This window comes from Micropterus salmoides, unplaced genomic scaffold, assembly GCF_014851395.1.
Source record: "Micropterus salmoides isolate LMB-PRFRI ecotype aquatic unplaced genomic scaffold, ASM1485139v1 Ms_hic_scaffold_1687, whole genome shotgun sequence".
Classification (NCBI taxonomy): Eukaryota; Metazoa; Chordata; class Actinopteri; order Centrarchiformes; family Centrarchidae; genus Micropterus; species Micropterus salmoides.
In genome coordinates, this window is record NW_024040804.1 from 6,893 (window position 1) to 27,920 (window position 21,028).

Consider the following 21,028-nt stretch of genomic DNA (forward strand, 5'->3'; position numbering starts at 1 on the left):
ATTGTTCATTAAACATAAGTTCTACAACAGTAACAGTGAGTCAGTGAACTGACCTCAGATACTCCAGTCTACAATGTGGACTCTCCAGAAAATCACACAAAGCTTCACTCCTGAATCCTGCACGTAGTTGAGACTCATGTCCAGCTCTCTCAGATAGGATGGGTTGGACTTCAGAGCTGAGGCCAGAGAAGCACAGCTGATCTCTGATAAACTACCGGAACTCAATCTGAATAAAGAACAGATCATTAAGAGGATGATCACTTGTGCACACGACTTTCGTACCGAGGCGTGACAAGACATTGAGAAGATGAGGATTCATCATGAAAACAGTAGAGCCCGACTGATATGGGATTTTTAAGTCTGATGGCGATTTTGATATTTGATGATGTTAAAATTCAATCTGCTACCAGGAGCTAGTTGTTTCTACATGCTCCAGTAGACTCCGGTCAGCAGATGTTTTGTTCTGTGGTGCTACAGTGTTTTGAACAGAGGAGCAGCAGAGCACCCTTTGGTGGGCAAAATATGAAACACTCATGACAAGAGAGAAAGGTCCGACCTTTTAATAGTCAAAACGATAAATCGGTCAGGATCTAGAAAACAGATCTTGTCTCTACAATGATGAGCAGATGTATTCGAGGATATGAAAAGGAAAGGGTACCCCATGGAGCTAGCTGGCACAAACCACTGACACAAACACAGCAGTAGAAACCCAAGGTGGAGGCTTATACTTGTGCAATACTGATTGGAATTGCACGCAATGAAGCAGAATTATCATTTCTTCATTTTATGAAGCCTTCAATAAGATTAAGCAATAAATCCCTATGTAAAAAAAATACATACATGCAAGTTAGCTAAACTTCCGGCATGCCTTAATAATGTACAAACCGTGATGACTTGCCATTTTCTTATGTAAAACTTAACTACATAAAACTGAAGTTATTGTACCTGGCTACAGACACCTTTGAAACACAGTATCTAAAGATATTGTTACTCTAGATAGCATTGCCCTGGCCTCCAGCACCATAGTAATTCATTCAGTTATCTTTGATCAGGATATGTCCTTCAAGTCCCACATAAAATAAACTATAACTATATGTCATTTTCACTTTTTTAACATTGCAAAAACCAGGCACATCCTGACTTAAAATTATACAGAAAAACTTGTTCATGCAGTTGTTACGTCTAGGCTGGATTACCGCAATTTGTTTTTCTTAGGTTGCCGGAATAATGTCCTTAATATTCTTCAGTTGATACAGAATGCTGCAGAACTTATGCTGACAAGAACCAGGAAAATATATCATATTCAGGCCGTAGCATAGGTGACATGTCAGGGTGGTGCCACAATAGCAAACTGTGCTAATCAACTCCACCCAGCTGATGCAACCCCACATTCTGCCACTGTGACTCGCAGCCAGTTTGTGACAGACTGGTCTGTTCAGAGTTTTGGGTTCTAACTGTAGCTGGATTCTTGTCTTGTGTTCTGTAACCTATCTGTCTGTGTTCTGTACGCCAATCATGTCTACTGTCATGATGAGTATCACCTGTTTGTGCTCCCTCCCTCCACGTTAGCCAGTATTTAAATATTTGACACTGTTCTGTACTTCCTTGTCCGTTGTGTCTGCCTGATCCTGTTTGTTCACGTAAATATTATCGGCTGGTATTTATGGATTTATTGCTTTTGGATTTCCTTGGTTGTTGTTGCACTGCCTTACTTTGAGTGCCAGGACTTATTTGTGAATTGTTCTTTATGTTAAATAAACCCGCCTTGTACCTGTCCTGTATTTGGGTCCTGAAGCATGTACTTGCGTGAACACACGGCTATTTTGACATATTCAGAATCTTTTCTCATCTTAACTATGTGGATCCATGTATTTCTCTAGTGGATTGTTCTTTTTCTGGTCTTCAACATCAGCTCCTTGCTGAAATACTAATAACTGAGGAGTTGCTATGTCTCAACTCTCAACCCCCCGGTCAGTTACTGAGAGTGACTGCAATAATAAATAAATAAAGACAGTGTAGCCCGTAAAAACTATGGCTGTCTGTCCGGTTTCCACTTGTTATGGTCAGTTAGGAGATGTGCAGGAATGCTGCCTTAGCTTAGGTGTTTTAAAGAATCGTCTCTCTCCATCTGGGAGCATGATCCTCTGTGTTGTGGGACGCAGTAGGGCAAACTGAATATCATTAGACAAAAGCTCCCTCTTAACTTGGTCGTACTCCTTCCTGCGCTTCATTAAGCCAGCACTCAGGGATAAAGAGCACGGGCTTATCATATACTGTACATGATGGGAACCTCTCTCCACCATTCCACGATGTGCAGGATATTGTCCCAATCTTGACATTTCAACAAGCGTGTCAGGATATGTCTCGGCCTCTGGTCTGCAGGTGGACAGGGTGCAAGAGCCTGATGTGCTCTTTCAACCATCAGATGCTCTGTGATGCTCTTGCTCCAACGTGGAGCGAGAGCAGTTTTTTGTTCCAGTTAACAAAATCCAGTTAACAAAAAGATTAACAGGGCGTTTACCTTGCAGCTTTTCTGAAGATTAATGACACGTATGTTGTTGCGTCGGTTGCAACTTTCCAGTTGGTCAACTTTCTCCATTGTGAAGTCATAGCCTCTCGCTCAGTTCAATCTCTTGTCCGATACACACCTGCACATAAATTGATATCTGCGGGCAGAGTTCTTTTGTCTGTTCTAGAGTCTCAACTGAAAAAGCTTTTGCAGTCAGGACTCCGAGGCTCTAGAACAGCCTGGTCGAGGAAATAAGGTTAGCTGAGTCAGGTGAAGTCTTTAAAGTCCATTCTTAAAACATACTTTTATAGGATGTTTCATTGTCTTTGCACTTGTTACAGCACTTTGTAACATGTTTTTTTAAAAGTGCTGTATAAAAAGATTATTATTAATGAAAGAAGTTCTTTTCTTTAGTCAATTTGAGAACAAGGGAGTCCAGTTAAAACAACTGGTCCTCTGCTGAACCAATAGGTTCTTCCGGAGATAGATTGAGTAATTTCTTGGTCACAGATGATAGAAGTAGTTTTATCTGAACGTGTCAGGATTTGCTCACCAGCTAAATGTAGTTAGTTCCTGGGTCTAAGATCCATACTGCAGCTATCCAAGTAAATTAGATGTGTGTTACGGTTGCCGAGGGCAGCCATCTGTGTGTCGCTGCTGTGTTTCTCCCTACATGTGTTACACTGTGAGGAGGGATTTCTTTTTATTATATTTGGTTCTTTGTTTTACGCAGTACCCACTTGCCCATTTTCTGTTTGACCATTTTGTGTGTAACAGACTGTTTAATAAATAATCTTTCCACCCATACCAAATCCATCTGGTTTATGTTTACGTCTCTCCTACCCCTAGAGAGCAGGGACGTAACACGTGGGTTTGTGTGTTTATGGTAATAAAATTAATTTGTATGAAGAGCCCCTGGGCTAACATCTACCTAGCTTTGCTGCATATGACCCCCAACTAATCCAATTTTACAATGGAACCACACTGCGACCCAGAGGTCAAAAGATAGTACTACACTTAAAGGCCATATGAAAGTAATCAATTCCAAAGTTTAATTTGTAGTCCTTCCCTTGCTAAAGTGTGACAGCTTAAATAATAATTACATATCCTAGCATTTTTTATCATCACCATTACATGATCTGACTTTATTTATATTTATTTTTCTGGAAATCGTGCTCTATAAATTGCAGTTAGTCTTGCTTTGGTTTGTCTTTTATCTGGTTAGTATAAGTACAATATTACAGTACAGTGTTTAAATCAACATAACTGTAGGCAGAAGATTCCTTTTTCTTTGCATGTTGACAACAAGAAGTAGTTAGGAAATGGTGTAATGATGATTTACTTTATTTTCTTCATTAATTACTGAAACAAACTTTTACACAATTTTTGATTGTTTGATTGCACATGATATTGTTAGTGTGTTTGACTACAGTGGGATGAAGTTTGGTCAATGTGCGTAATACAGAGATTTAAATATATTTAGTAAACTACAGTTAAACTCTCACAAACTTAACCCCCACCTCTCCATTCAAACATGCCCTAAGAGAGCTGAGATAAAAGACAATGATTACTTGCCTCGCATTGTCTTCTTCAAAACTCCCCTGCCTGAGGTTACGTTTAACTCTTTGTTTTATTTTATTTAACCCTCTATGGCATGGTGTTGCCCCCAGGCAACAAAACACTATTTTGGCAACCACCTGCCTCCTTTAATTTTTTTAAAAGTAAAATATCACATTACAAGTCTGATGATAAGTCTGTGACCAGCAACTGTTTCCTGAGGTTCCGTGCAAAATAATAGAGATTGTACTTTGTAAAAAACTAAAACACAAATGATTCAATCAATAGCCCACAGAAACACACATTCAGAAACACAAACACACACTGCAGCTAATATCTAATCAACTGATTGATAAACTGAAAGATGGTTTTTCCCTGCTCCTTGCCAAGTGCTTGCTCTTGGTGGGAATTGTTGGGTTTCGGGGGGACATTTTATGACTGATATTATCAGGGACCCCCAAGCTCTCAAAAACTAGGGTAAAATATTTTTTTCTAAAATAAAAATTCTTGCCATAGAGGGTTAAAGTACTTTCTTTGATTAACTTTTTTCCTTTTGAAGTTTTTATTTCTTTTCATATTGACTTTATTTAATTTCAAATGGCCAACGAAATTGTCAAACCAAAGTTTGACAAACTACAGAGGGTTGCAAGAGCTAAATTCAGACTTCCATTCCTGAAACCAACACACCGAAGAACAACAGCCTGCGAAAGAAACAGTTAATAAAAGACAGCAAAATACTTTTATCAGTCTATAAATTCAGACTCACTTTTATGGAGTTAGATCCATAACTGATATCCATTCATTTTTCTTCATCATTTGAAGAATGACTCATTCCCCAAATAGTACCGCTGATAGTTTAGTTACCTTAGTTTACCTTATCACTAGTTTGTTGTTATATTTAACAGGATCAAATCACTGTATTTTAGAGCTTAGAATTCAGATATGAGATTGACAGCTTACAATGTTGAGCGGTGCCCCAATGAGTGTATTAAAATTGTGTAGTAAAATTCCCTACATTTATTTATAATTGTTACTTTTAAGTTATTGTCCAGGGATAGAGAGTATATCCTAGTGCAAGGCAAAATAGAAAATTATTTGACCACCCTCGTGGCAGTCAGCCATGCCATGTTTTGCACTTCTGAGTTTGGTCAGTTTATTATCTGTTATTTTGGTCTGTTGCATATTGGGGTTCTTTTTTTGTCTATCGTCTAGTGTTCAGTAACCGGTGTCGTGTCTGTTACCCCAGTGATCCCTCTGCTTGTCAGTCTCTCTGTTTTCCTCTGCTGTCTCTCTGCCTGCCTGTGCCTCGTTAACCTTGATCCCTGTCACCTGTGTTGCTCCCGCCCTGCTCGTTAGTCCCTATATATACCTGGTGTTTCAATCTAATCTTTGTTGGGTCATTACAGTGTTTTTGTCGTGTGAAGAAGTGCTGTCTGGATATCTGCCTGAAACCGTGTCAACCTGTATTTTGTGTTTTCCCTTGCCCTTGTGGATTTGTCTTTGGACTCAGCCGCTGCCTGTAAGTGCGCTCACTTTTTGTTAATAAATCTTTTAACTACACATTTCAGCTGTGTGTCCTGCATTTGGGTCCTCCAACCTGCCTCTCCACACAAACTGTGACATTGTGTTTATCTACATTCACAAAGTGACCAAAAAGTTATGAAGAAGGCACTTGCTTCAGAATCAGAAGGCATATTAATATGTGCAGGAGATGTTATTGTGATAATAAATGTTAAATGGCATACCTCTAATAATAAGAGGAATGTAATTCCTCAAACTAAATCACTGAAAAGATGTCTGGATGAAATTGGCTTATTGGATTTAAAAAGAAACTACATCCATCAGACAAATATACCTTTTACTCTACTTCCCATGTGGTGTATTATATAAGTAAATAATAATAAAATATATATAATAAAATATTAGAATAAGAATCAGACTTGAAATAAGGATAAAATGAAAGAAATAAATGAAATCAAATCTTGGAAATTTGTACTTTAGTGTCACCACAACTTTCACCTTGTATTAATCTCAGCACAGAAGACAAAAATGGTGTCTGACCTCAGAGTCTCCAGTCTGCAGTGTGGACTCTCCAGAAAACCACACAGCAGCTTCACTCCTGAATCCTGCAGTTCATTGTTACTCAGGTCCAGCCCTCTCAGATGGGAGGGGTTGGACTTCAGAGCTGAGGCCACAACTTCACAGTAAGTCTCTGAGAGTCCACAGCCAGAAAGTCTGTAAGGAAACGTAAACTTTATATTTACGTCATGCATTTGATGAGAAAACAGCTTGACATATGTAGTATGTGGTGGAATCAGCTGACATGACAAGAAAAACCTGAAATAATTGTCATCACGCTCTTTCATACCAGTAAATTTTAGTTTTGCTTGAATCTTGCAGATGAAGGAGAGATGATATAGTTGCATTTAGGCTTCTATAATGTCCCCAACCTGTCAGTGTGATCTGATCACGTGTCTATCTCCAAAAAGTTAGCATGAGGCCCAACTACACTTACAACTATAGTTGGGAAAGATGATCTCTCTTTTCTACCAGCTGATGTCTGGTTCACACCCACAAAAATGAAACAAACCATTATACATTTGTTTATCACTGCGTGAGAAAACTGACGTGTGGCTTGACAGTGTGAAATATTGTGAGTCTCGCAAGACAGCTTTTAACCTAATGAGAAATCTTGTCACGTTTTCATCCTACAAGATCTCTTAGTATGAAACATCGGCATACCACTATCCCTTTTATTATAACTGATATTTTTCTGTTTAATTGTGTATTTTATGGATATAGAGACCCATGGTTTATTGTTTGGATAGATGGTATATTGTGGATCTATCTGTCTATAGTAATAAACAACAAGGATCATTCAAATAATCAATCATAACATAGCACATACAGCATCAATGGGGTAAACACCTGGGGAAAGAAGTGAGTTAACAAAATTGTTTAATGAATACAAAAGAATTGTAAGGAGTTAGATAAGGACAGCTAGTCATCAATCATGACACCCAAGTTCCTCACCACCCTGGTTGGAGTGATGGTTGAGGAGTAAACTTGTAGTTTGATGTTATGGTGGATAGAGGTTTAATTGAAGGTGGCAAGCCATCTTCTCTGCAGATATTTCCAAGCGACAGTCTAGATCTGCACCGAGACAGTGGGGTTGTCTGGCGGGAAGGATAGGTAAAGTTGAGAACTGTCTGCGTAGCAGTGTTAAGAGAAGCCATGCCAAATGATCGGCCCCAGTGAGGTGGTGTAAATTGAGAAGAGAAGGGGGCCCTAACACTGGGCCTTGGGCATCCCTGTGTAGAGGCAGCGAGGGGAGGACAATTGACCTTGAAAGAGGTAGGATTGGGGAGGATTAGAGGAGTGCTTTATCCGAGATGCCAATTGCCTAAAGTGGGGAAAGCAGGATCCTGTGATTGACTGTGTCAAAGGCAGCTGAAATGTCAAGCAGGATCAGAACAGACAGCTTTAGGTGACCTTAGGGCTTCCGTCACAGACAACAAAGCCATTTCAGTAGAGTCTTAAAAGCCAGACTGATATGGATCTAGGAGGTCATTGCATTCCGACTCCCCATTCGAAAGCTTTGGATAGAAATGATAGAAGGGAAACTGGCCAATTGTTCCAAACTTGAATAGGGTTGAAGGAGGGTTTTTTGAGTAGGGGTATAAATAGGGATGGGGATCGTTAACTTTTATTGATACCCTTATTGAGACTGCTTAACGATACGATTCTTTGTCGATACCACTATGGATACTTTAATATTTAGTCATGGTTATTTGGTAAAACCAGACCCAACGGGCATGAGGTAGGCCTGCATGGTATGAGGAAAATATTCAATGTGTGAGAACGTTATGTGTTGAGATATCACTTGCGATAAATAAACATACTGTATATTGAAGCTTACATATTAACTGCCTGGTTGCTTTTAATTTAATATTTTAAAACATTAATGTTTACAACAGCAAAGTAACTCAATAACTTTATCTGACATCACAAGTAGTGAGTTACGTTTAGAAAGAATACCATCAGTCTGTATCAGTCCCTCCTCCTCTCTCGCTGGCTGCAGGTAACGTTACTACGTTGTAGTTTTTAAGACTACAGACCAGTCTGTGCTCCAGATAGACCGCTTTCTGTTTAGCTAATGTTACAATAGTTTGGAGCGAACTTAATTCTCACCGTATTCCACCACGCTGGCGCAGCCTCTTGCTCTGCTGCCGCTGTGTGTGTGTGTGTGTGTGTGTGTGTGGGAGCCGACAGAGAGCAGGCAGAGACTGCAGCCTGATGATTTTCTTATCCATTGCATTTCAAATTCGGACGTTATAGATTTTTGGGTCTTGGGAAATTTTGGAACCGGGTCTCGATCCCCATCCCTAGGTATAACCAAAGCCGTGTTTGGAAGCAGCTGGGAAGGTTCTGAAGCCAGCAAAGTATTTATTCACATGAGTGATGGCCGGCACCACAGCAGGAGATATGGCTTGGAGGAGATTGGTAGGAATCAGGTCCAGTGGGCATGTAGTGTGATGGCTACGATTCAGGAGTTCTAATACTCTTGATGTCCTATCACTTTGTAAGAAAATGGAGTAAATTAAAGCTGGAAGCAGCATTGGGTGGGCCCTCGCACGTGTAATGCGTCGGGGCGTGAGGCTGCCGCGCTGCATATTCTGGAGCTCTGCCGGTGTGAGTGAATATCAGCATGTACATGTGTTCAGGGTGGGACTCTCATCCTACATGTACAGTTTGGTGCAGACTGCAGAGCATGCAGACTGAAGTCATAATAACTTCCTGTTTCATGGCGAATCATAGACGCCACAGACACGCCCATTGACAAAAACTCACAAATAGCACAACTTATTCAATGCCTTTAGAAGGCACAGCAGAAATTTGAAGTCGATCCGACTAAATCCCTCGGAGGAGTTCGTTAAAGTACGAAGTGTGTAAATCATCCAAAAATATCCGTAAAATTCAAAATGGCCGACTTCCTGTTGAGTTCAGGGTATGGGTTCTTGAGGCTTTTTTGTGCATCTTGAAATGATACATGTCCCCTGAACATTTCGTGCATGTAGGTTGAACGTGGACGAGGGGCTAATTTTTTTCCAATTTTCTAGGTGGCGCTAGCGAGTTATTTTGCAACGCCTATGCGTAAAACCCATAAAAAAAGACCACTTCTGACATGTGTGCAAAGTTTGGTGAGTTTTCGAGTATGGTTAGGCCCCCAAAATTGAGCTTACTTTGCAGGAAAAAAAAAAAATTCTTTACAGTTTCAATAGGGACCTCACACGGTTCGCGCTCGGGCCCTAATAAAAACGAGAACGGAAACAATCGGGTTCCCAGCCCACTTCGGGCTTGGACCCCTAATAAAACACAATCAAATGGAAAAATCTCAATCTAATCTGTTACAAAATACAACTGACAAATGTTTTAATAAACAAGTACAACACTATTTTGAGAATAATAATAATGTTGTAGTGTTTATATTTGAAGAACAAAACAACTAATCTACACTTATTATGTTAATCATATCTGGATTTACCGAGCCTGCTTGCAGTTCCTCACAGCTGGAATCAGTCTCCGTCGTCCCTCCTCTGATGTGTTGTACTTCTTCAGGTCCAACTCATCCAGAACCTCCTCTGACATCTGCAGCATGTAGGCCAGAGCTGAGCAGTGGATCTCAGAGAGTTTCTTCTCTGATCTGTTCTCTGACTTCAGGAACTCTTGGATCTCCTGATGTACTGAGTGGTCGTTCATCTCCGTCAGACAGTGGAAGATGTTGATGCTTCTGTCAGGAGAGATCTTGTGATTCATCTCCTTCAAGTTGTTGATGGCTCTCTGGATGATTTCTGGACTGTTGTCTGTCCGACCCAGCAGGCCTCCTAAGAGTCTCTGGTTGGACTCCAGAGAGAGGCCATGAAGGAAGCGAACAAACAGGTCCAGGTGGCCATTTTTACTTTCAAGGGATTTCTGCATGGCACTCCTCAGGAAGACATCCAGGGATGAGTGACTCTTCTTGTATTTCAGGTCTTTTCCAAGGAAGTCCTTCAGTCTCTCTGTGTTCCTGCTGGTGTAACAGTGGAACATGTAGACTGCAGCCAGAAACTCCTGAACGCTCAGATGAACAAAGCAGTAGACTGTTTTCTGGAAGATCACACTCTCTCGTTTGAAGATCTCTGTACAAACTCCTGAGTACACCGACGCTTCTGTGACATCAAGACCACACTGCTCCAGGTCTTCTTGGTAGAACATGATGTTTCCTTTTCCAGCTGTTCAAACGCCAGCCTCCCCAGCTTCAGAAGAACCTCCCTGTCAGCCTCCGTCAGCTCCTGTGGACTCGTCTCATGTCCCTCATCGTACTTGTGCTTCTTCCTCTTTATCTGAACCAGCAGGAAGTGTGAGTACAGGTCAGTCAGGGTCTTGGGCAGCTCTCCTCTCTGCTCTGTAGTCAACATGTGCTCCAGAACTGTAGCAGTGATCCAGCAGAAGACTGGGATTAGACACATGATGTGGAGGCTCCTGGAGGTCTTGATGTGTGAGATGATTCTGCTGGACAGCTCTTCATCACTGACTCTCCTCCTGAAGTACTCCTCCTTCTGGGCGTCAGTGAAGCCTCGTACTTCCGTTACCCTGCCGACACACGAAGGAGGGATCTGATTGGCCGCCGCAGGTCTGGAAGTTATCCAGACGAGAGCCGAGGGAAGCAGATTCCCCTTGATGAGGTTTGTCAGCAGCAGGTTGACTGATGACTTCTGTGTGACATCAGACACAACCTCACTGTTGTGGAAATCCAATGAAAGTCTGCTTTCATCCAGGCCGTCAAAGATGAACAACAGTTTCCAGACGGCGAGCTTCTCTGCTGGGACCTTCTGTAATGTTGGATGGAAAACATGGAGCAGCGTGAGGAGACTGTGCCGCTCGTCTTTGATCAAGTTCAGCTCCCTGAACGAGAGCAGAACCAGCAGACCGACATCTTGGTTTTCCGAGCCCTCTGCCCAGTCCAGAGTGAACTTCTGCACTGAGAAGGTTTTTCCAACGCCAGCGACGCCGTTGGTCAGAACCACTCTGATGGCTCTCTGTTGGCCAGGTAAGGCTTTAAAGATGTCCTGGCACCTGATTGGAGCGTCATGGAGGGTCTCCATCTTGGAAGCTGTCTCAAGCTGCCTCACCTCATGCTGGGTATTAACCTCTTCACTCTGTCCCTCTGTGATGTAGAGCTCAGTGTAGATCCTGTTGAGGAGGGTTCCACTTCCTGTTTCATCACTTCCTTCAGTCACACGTTCACATCTCCTCCTCAGAATGATCTTAAGTTCATCTAAAACCTCCTGCAGACCAAAGTCAACTGTAAGACAAATAATAAAAGGTCTAATTATAAAAGTATTAGTTTTCAGCACCCAAATAAAACTAAAAAAGAAGAAATTAAGATGGAGAGTTTAGATTTTTGCACATGCAGCAGAACAACACTATGTGACCGTTGCAACACAAAAATAATTTTTTCAGACATAAGTCCATCAGCAGACAGATGTCCAGTCTTACTTGCAGTTCTTGTTCTGGATCTTTTTCCACACTGGGGACAGCAGGAGTCTCCTGATGAAGCAGACTGGTCCCAGTATGAGGTGATGCACCGTCTGCAGAACCAGTGTCCACAGCTGGTAGAGACTGGATCCTTCAGGACGTCCTGACACAAAGCACAGCAGGACGGCTGCTCCTCCACAGAAACAGAACTCCTCTTCCTCTCTCTGTGAAGACATTTCTTTAGAATTAAAATGATTTGTTGCATTTTGTTGAAAAATATATAGATTTGGCCGGCACTGAGCAAGCTGATTATGTCCTTCATTGTTTTACAGTGACTCTGGGCAGCATAGATTGAGTTAGTTAGCTTTGAACTGAGGATAGAAGTGGTTTAAACTTATAGCATGTAACAGCGGTGTCACAGGTTCAAGTTCACACATAGCCTTGTTTGTATGTCATTATTTCTTGAAACTCTCTACTGTCAACTATCTATGGAGCCCCCAAAAGGTAAGGGCAAGAATACTTTGAAGAGCTACTTTTACTTTTCTTCTTCTATTCCTTCTCAGTCATAGCTCTGTCTATCTCTGCTCTGCTATGGCAGCTTGCTGAATTTCTCTTTGAAACAGGAATTGGTGTCAATCCACTTTGACTGTGTTTGAAGCAGCTGAGCGAAGATAGACACAGCTATGGTTAGGAAGGGGTGGAAGGAGAAAAGTACTGCGATGGAACGTAAAAGTAGTCATGATTGTGATCCAAGCAGGTCACGAAAAAAGCAACATTTGCTATTTCCAGAAGAAAAGAGTAGACCCAGATGACTTAAGAGATTAAAGTGATGGCAGGATTTGAACTCTAAGCCAAGCCTTTTTGTAGTAATTGCAGAAACACAAAATTAATTTTTACAGTGTCAATGAGTGTCATCTGTGCCTGAGTAATGAGCGAAATTTGCAACCTACCAAAAATCTCTAAAAGTTGCTGAAGTAATGGACAGTATGAGGAACATAATTTTTTTGTGTTAAAACATTAGTGTTAAAAAATTCTCATTACTTTCCAATAGAAACCTTAAATACAAGCATGAATCTGAAAATTAGTATTCTACAGCACCTTTAAAACAGTCAAAATATTAGAGATGAAATTGGAAAAAAAATAATCACATCATCCTGGTTTTGGTTATATTGTCAAATATATTGGTGCTGATCCAACACTGAGCAAAAACGATGTTGTGCATACTGTACAAATTACAACAAGATATTGAATATCAATGCGGACTCACAGTTCGAGCGATCTGAAAACCCTTTGAAACACATTTTGGTAGCATTTGAAGAAAGACTTGTAGAGCTATAGAGGTTATTGATTTAGCATATTTTGAAAATACTGAGTGACTGTCTTCTAAATTGATCATAGGTCATCAAAGTTCTGTCACATATCAGTGGATGTTCTGAAAATTTCAGCTGTTCAGGACATATGGGTGATTTTCTTTGGAATGAGAAATGTCTAGAAATTTACATTTGTTTAAGCAATCGTTACCATATTTTATGCGTCCACGGAGTAGGGACCCTAGATCATACAAACCAAATTTTGTACAATCATGCAGCGAATTACGAGGTGTAAACTTTTCATATGTAGTGCCCCATGTAGAAAAAAGAAAATATAATGAGAATAAAAACAGCAGCTTTGCTGCATGGATCCCTAAATGAAGAAGTGGTCCAAATCTCCACGTGACCATTTTCTGCCCTTTTTCCATCCACTGCTAACTTTTCCATCAGTGCTGCCCGTGAATGTTTGTTCTTCACCTTTAGGAACAATATATGGTGGAGAGAATCTGAGCTCAAAGCTCCACTTACTAATGATTCAAAGCAAAGTGTTCATCAAGGTGAGCAAAGCTGAACTACAAATGCTTTTTCACCACATGTTGCACAATTATGATCTGAAGTGATTCAAGATGCATCTGGTGGATCAGAACAGCTGATCTGAGGAAGAGCCAAACAGCTCAGTGTTTAGAGGACAAATAGGAGAAAATGAAGGACACATTTGAAGCAGATTCTTTCAGATTCTGAATCCTTCTAAATCTTTACAGTGACGTCAACGTGAAGCAAAAATATATGAAGATGTTCTTGAAGTGTAAATTCTGAAATCGAGGTTCTCAGGTGTTTTGCTCCAGAAATCTAATCAGATCCATCTTAGTTTGAAACAGTATCTGCACTAATAGTTCTGCATCAGGAATATAAATCTGTTAGCAGAACATTTTGTCTTCATCCTCAATGCATCATCTTCCATCAGGTCAGTTTACAGTAAAAACAGTCTCTTACTTTGTGTCTGAGGGTCCAGGTTTGAAACTGAAGTTCAGGGGAGGGTCATTGGACCGGTCACTCTTCATAGACAGACATATGGATCCTGCAGACTCTGCTCCGTCCTCCTCTTCCTCCACACAAACACTCATCTTCTGGACTTCAGTTGGTCTGAGACATAAAACAGTGACACTGACTGTGAGCTCAGAACACAAGAATCAAGAGAAACAAGTTTGTTCAAGAGTCACAAGACTGAGAGAACAGGAAGTAACAGACACAAAGTGTTGAGTTACCTCTAACGTTTCTTTCCTCTACAGTCCACAGGGAGAAAACTGACTCAGAGACTATGACAGTGAAATAATATAAATGTTGGATTAACACTTACCCTGCCTCAGCCTTCTGCTCTCCTTCTTCTGCTCTGTTGACTGTCGACTCAAAATACACTCTAAACTGACTCAACTCTTTCACTTCAGGTTTTCTCTGTTTTCACCTGGATCACCTGCTCAGGGTTGCTCCTCCCCTCTCCATCTACAGGAAACTCTGTGTGTGTGTGTGTGTGTGTGTGTGTCGCTAGAGCAGTCTGGCAGCTCAGAATCTAGCCACAATATGTATTACCATTAGATAAGTATCTGATTTTCCAAAACACTCTTTGCTAAATTAAGGTATTTCCAGGATCCTGGGTTTTATTTGTGACCTTTAAAGAATGATTATTTGCCCCTGAATGAACTCAAACATTTCCGTTTATGTAAAGCCTTGTAACATTTTAACATTATTGAAAGCAACATATGTGTGTGAAAGAGAATAACACAGTCAAACACTAGGTTTCTCCATAACTGTAAGTACAAACAGGGACAAAAGTGCAGCAGTGAGTGCAGTCTTTACTCGTTCACCTCTCTCCTTTTCTTCTCCCCTCATGAACCTCTGTCGCTAGAATTACCAAATATGATCTATAAGAGGATACAAATGGAGCAGAACCTTGAGGTTATGTCAGAATCGTGAAATCAACAAATATTAAATAAAACTCAACCATCCAAACAACAAAAAACTATCAGTAATTGGCCTCTCACAATCTCCATAACCTCCAACCGGCCAGCCACAGAGGGAGTCCTGTCCTGGGTAATTGAAGTCCCGCACTTTGGGCATTAGTAATAATAATAATCTTCATTTGTAGAGCACTTTCTAAAAAGAAGTTACAAAGTGCTTTAACAAGTGTAAAGACAATAAAACAAAAACAATACATGATAAAAGCAAGAAAACATTGACAAGACAAAAATACATGTTTAAGATAAATATAAAATAAGTAAAATAAAATGGATAAAATAAAGTCAAATAAGATCGGGAAAGGCTCTCCTATAAAAGTATGTTTTAAGAAGGGGCTTAAAAGAGTTCACTGACTCAGCCGACCTGATTTCCTCGGGTAGGCTGTTCCAGAGCCTCGGGGCCCTGACAGCAAACGCTCTGTCCCCTTTAGTTTTCAGTCGAGACTCTGGAACAGACAACAGACCTCTGCCCGAGGATCTCAAGGTACGTGCTGGTGCGTATGGGACTAAAAGGTCAGAAATATAACAAGGCGAGAGGCCATGAAGAGCTTTAAAAGTGATCAATAGAATTTTAAAGTCAATTCTAAAACATACTGGGAGCCAGTGTAGTGAAGCTAAAACAGGGGTAATGTGGTCATATTTCTTTGTTCTGGTTAAAAGCCTGGCAGCTCAGTTCTGGACAGCCTGGAGTCGATCAGTAGATTTTTGGGTTAAACAAGTAAAAAGGCTGTTGCAATAATCCAGGTGTGATGAGATGAAGGCGTGTAAAATGGTCTCATTGTCCTTAAAAGTTAACATAGATTGAATTTTTGCTATATTTCTAAATTGATAAAAACACGATTGAACAAGCTTTGTGGTGTGCTGCTCGAAATTTAAATTACTATCAAACCAACACCAAGGTTCTTTACACAGGCTTAATGTGATTTACTAGGGAACCAGCAGATGGCAGTATTTGATTTGCCATCTGCTGAGACCCAATGGCCAGGATTTCTGTTTTGTCTGAGTTCAGCTGGAGGAAATTATTTGACATCCATTTTTAACTTCACAAAGGCAGATAAGTGAACTCAGCATTCCAGGGTTTGTGGATCTGACGGGCAAGTATATTTGTGTGTCATCAGCATAAATATGAAAAGAAATGCCATGTTTATGGATAATATGTCCAAGGGGAAGCAGATACAAGGAAAACAAAATGGGTCCTAAGACCGACCCCTGAGGCACACCATATTTAACTGGACAGAACGAGGAGACATAGTTGTTTACAGACACGCAAAACTTCCTGTTTGACAGGTAGGATGAAAACCATTCTAGTACCAGAGATCCCCACCCAGTGCCTCAGTCTGTCTAACATGATGTTGTGATCAATGGTGTCAAAAGCAGCGCTAAGGTCCAGGAGTACCAGGACTGAGCACATGCCTTCATCAGCAGACATTAAAAGGTCATTGGTGACTTTAAGCAGGGCAGTCTCAGTGCTGTGGTACTTCCTGAAACCAGACTGAAACTTTTCAAATATTTTGAATTTATTTTCCAGTACAGTGAGCAGCTGTTTGGACACAATTCTTTCTAGAAACTTTGCAATAAAAGGCAGTTTTGAAATTGGTCTAAAATTTTGTGGGAGGGAGGGATCTAAACCAGGTTTCTTTAAAAGTGGGTTCACACAGGCAGTTTTAAAATAATCAGGGACACAACCATAGATAGGGAGCTGTTAAAAACAGAAATCAAATGGGGCCCAACAGAATCCATTACTTTCATGGTGTCTTGAATGTTGCTGAGTGCTTATTTTAGGATGAAACGCATATGGTTCTGTAGAGCATCCTGCAATGGCCTGGGATTGTTGTTGACAGTGCTGTCAAACAACACTGACAGATCTCCAAAAGCCTCTGTGAAAGGGCTTCTTGCCCACTCTCTCTCCTCTTCAGAAGTGAAAGGATCAGTCCCGAAACTTCACTCCACTATACCTGTGGCCTGTACTACAAAGGGAGTTAACTTGGGCTTATCAGGCAAACTCAGGGTTGACTCTGACTGCCTACACTGGAGTTAAACAGTACTACGAAGGTGGATGAGATGTTGGTCAGTTGAGTCTGTGTTAACCTAATTGGAGTTGGTGTGCGTTCACAGAAAAGGGGTGTTTTTTCGCAACAGCGCAGGAAATCATGAATGTAAAGACATGTTAATAGTTAAATTTAATATCGTGCCAGACGACAAAACAGGGAGGCTTGTTGCATCGCATTGTAAATTTGTAGCCTAATTATCATCACAGTGTTCTTATTGTAGCTCAAATCTTTATTATGTATTTTATGGGCTCTTCTTTTATCTGTAATGTGATTAAGATGTACAACTGCACATATGGCCATTGTAATTGTAGGAGCCAGAGGAGAGGGGGAATAATCCGAGAGAGAATTTAATTTCCAAGATTAATCTACAAGTAAAAAAACTTGATTATTCTCTGACATTATAGTCACACAGTTATGAGAGAAACTTCACTTTGCAAGGCTGCTACATCACACACACACACGTCTGTCGTGTATTAGGCTATGCATGCAGTGGAAAGTTATATTAAACATTGCTATCGGATTTAGCAGTGAGGAAATACTCGTGAGTTTATCCCACAATCACTATCATTCACCTTAGAGACTTTGCCTTGGATTGGGCATATTCAGAAGCAAACAGAGTGATTTTCAATTTTTTTATGTAATTTAATTTCAGGAAATTTTCGATTTTTCTTCTTGTAAATTTCACACTTCACATGTGAATTCAATTATAGACTACAGATGGGCTCCATCTAAGAAACTAACCCGTTAATTAATTAAGATTCCTGTCTAAAATCACAGAGGGTGCAGGGCTCGCTGTCTGAATGTGATGCTGTTGTGTTCAGAACTTCATTGCAGCCGCAGTGAAACAAATTAGGATGAAATCTAAACATATTTTATGAAGTGGTGTGTTTTAATCCTACTTCTCATCATTAACACTGAGTACAGATATGGTGTGTAGTCCACGTGCAGGGTATCCTCGAGTTAACCACGAACAAAACCTGCTCGGAGTAGTTTAGAGATGCAGTGTAAATTGCCATGGCAACAGATCTCGGTAACACCTATCCACCTTTAACCGGGAAGTTACACCTGACATCACAAAGTTACTCCTGAAGTTACATGGATAAGCCAGTTACCCTGCTTTGTAGTACAGGCCACAGGGCAGACGAACTACAAACTAACAGGGAGTAAAGCTAACTGAATCACACAGCGAACTGTCACAAAATGAAACATAATACAGATGACATAAGTGCCTTGCAGACAAAGCAAAGAACACAGAGACGGTAAAATAGAAACACTGATGAACTCAAAATTACTAGGAAACCTGATGAATAAACAATTGACCAAAGTAACACACACTACAGAGAAGAGCAAACACAAGGGAAAGGAATGAACACAGAAAACAAATGCAAAACACACCCCCCTACCCAACCCATGACAATACATTCATACAGGCAGCTTTTTAAATTTTTTTAATTTAATTTTGATATAATTTTTAATAAATTAAATCATTCATTTAAAAATCTGTATAGAATATAATAGAATAAAAACCATTTATTGTCATTGTACAAAATAGACAGTGGAATTAGGCCTCCTTTTTAGTGCAATCTGATTAAATAATCCTAAATGTATCACATATTTTGATTGACTATTTACATACCTGAAAAATACAGAGCCAGGGTGAGGTTGTATAATCCAAGAAAAAAATTCCTACATGAAAATGGTAGATTTACAAGAACTTGGAAATTGGAACCCTAAAAAAAATCCCAATTTTTCTGAATATGCCCACTTCACCGCAAAGTCTGATGAGGGCTGAAATCAACAGTATTTCATCGTTGCTAAATCTGGCTGTGAAGGATCCTATAATATAATTTTCTGCATGCATAATACATGGCAGAGGTATGCGTGGTATTTTGCAGCCTTACAAAGTGAAGCGATAGTTCCTCTCATAAATGTTTTATGTTATATATAATGTCAGAGATTATTTAAAATTTTAACTTGTCGATTTGTGATAATTAGTTCCTCATAAAGTTTTTCCTCAGATTATTATTACCCCTCTCCCCAGGCTCCATTTTTTATTTTATTACAATGTACTTATTATGCAGTTGTACCTTGAACTTGTACATTTTAATCACATTACACATAAGAGTCCATAAAATACACAATAGAAAATTACAACAAGAACACTGTTAAGTTAATTGCAAATTTACTCACTACACTGCCAACAAGCCTCCTGGCTTTACTGGCTGCCACAGTGTTAGATTTGGTAGTTTCATCATATATAAATATATGCATAATCAAAGTGCATTCTTCGTGGGAAAATGCGGAGCATGCGCCCGTTATGAAGAAACTCTGCCTGCGCGACTCAACCAACATCTTATTCACCGTTGTGAAAGATGACAACATGTAGATCAGAGTGAGTCAAGTATGTTTCGCAACTTTTCCAACAACTATGTGGTGATACATAGGTCTACATTTTTTCCAAACTTCGATACAGGTAATAACTGAATGTCAAAAAAGTAAATAGGTAGGTTACAGCAGAATTTTATTATTAAAATTAAAAATCCCAGCCTTTGTTGGGATTCCTCTGTCAGTCACTGCTGGATGAAGCTCTTCTCTCCACTCTACCTCCCAGTAACATGGCCCAGTCAGAGCCTCTCCACACACAAGCTGATGCTGCTGCTTCAACCTCTCTGGATCATCAGGACACAGCTGATCCTCTCTCAACACCTCCACCTTTCTGACCCCTCACACTCTGACAGAGATCAGCGCTGATGAAGAAGAAGACAGAGAGCAGAAGTCATTAATCAGAGTTTACAGAGACTCCCTTCATCAGCTGTCAGTCAGTGATGCAGCACATCCAGTATAAAGACCAGCAGGGACTTCAGTCCTGTTCAGACCAGAAGGGAGCGGCTGTGTAGCGTAGCCAGCTTCCTTTCAGCTCTCATGTTAACGTATTGGAGTGAACACACTGAGACCTGCAGAGACTTTGGCCATCAGCTCTGTTTACTCTGCAGGTTTCACTCAAGTCCACAGTGGAAATAAAGTGCTGAGAGTCCCTGAACGCATCATGACTGCAGAGACAGAGAGATATTCACTGCTCACTGGAATGATGGATTTACTGCTGTTAAAAACCAGCCGCTCAGTCACATTTGAATATTTCAGCTACTTTGGAAATATTACAGGCAAATCTGTAAATATGGAGACTGTTCTAAAAACATCTGGACCAAACTAAAGACACATAGACAGATATATATGATGTTAAAGGTCCTACATGTTCATACAAAGACTGAACAGCTAAACATTAGCTATGCTTACTGGACTTCAGCAGAGGTTCTGCTCTGTAGAAAGACTGATCAGTAGTTTAGTGTTGAAATGAGAAACAAACACTTGAGATCAGATTTGATGGTCCGACAGTTTGATGAATGAGGACCACTGTCTCTATACATCTTGTGATGCTGTCAGCTGGAATCCAGCTTTATTTCCTGGAGACATGAACACAACAACAACAGTCGTCTTCACATCAACTCAAACACATGATCACTGCCTGTTCTCTCTCTCTCTGTCTGTCTTTCTGTCCAATCCTGAAGCCTGTCACCATTCTCCTCTCACAGCTTCACTGAGGAAGCAGCCGCTGAGAAGGTTGGAGGTTTACAGGAATACTGGATCTCTGCTTTGATACTAACTGTGTTTAGTACAATACTGCTGAAACCAGCATGGACTGACTCCAACCCTCTACTGACCTCAGAGTCTCCATCTGCAGTGTGGACTCTCCACAGATCAGACAGCAGCTTCACTCCTGAATCCTGCAGCGTGTTGTCACCCACTCCAGCTCTCTCAGATGGGAGGGGTTGGACTTCAGAGCTGAGGCCAGAGAAGCACAGCTGATCTCTGACAAACTGCAGCTCCACAATCTGAATAAAAATAATGATGGAGATAAAAATCCATTTCTAATCAATTCAATGAGCTTTTCCCTAAAATGAGTAGAGGGACTTTGTCATTGTGTTATTGTGGATCATCATAATGTCAGCCAATAACATGCTGCTGATCTCAGGCCAGTGTGTGCGTGTGTGTGTGTGTGTGTGTGTGGTGTGT

At 40.6% G+C, this 21,028-nt stretch overlaps 1 pseudogene; it reads right to left on the reverse strand.

Moving 5' to 3' along the window:
• Window positions 1–6,133: 6,133 nt before the first annotated feature.
• LOC119906599 lies at window positions 6,134–14,360 on the reverse strand (annotated as a pseudogene).
• Window positions 14,361–21,028: the final 6,668 nt, after the last annotated feature.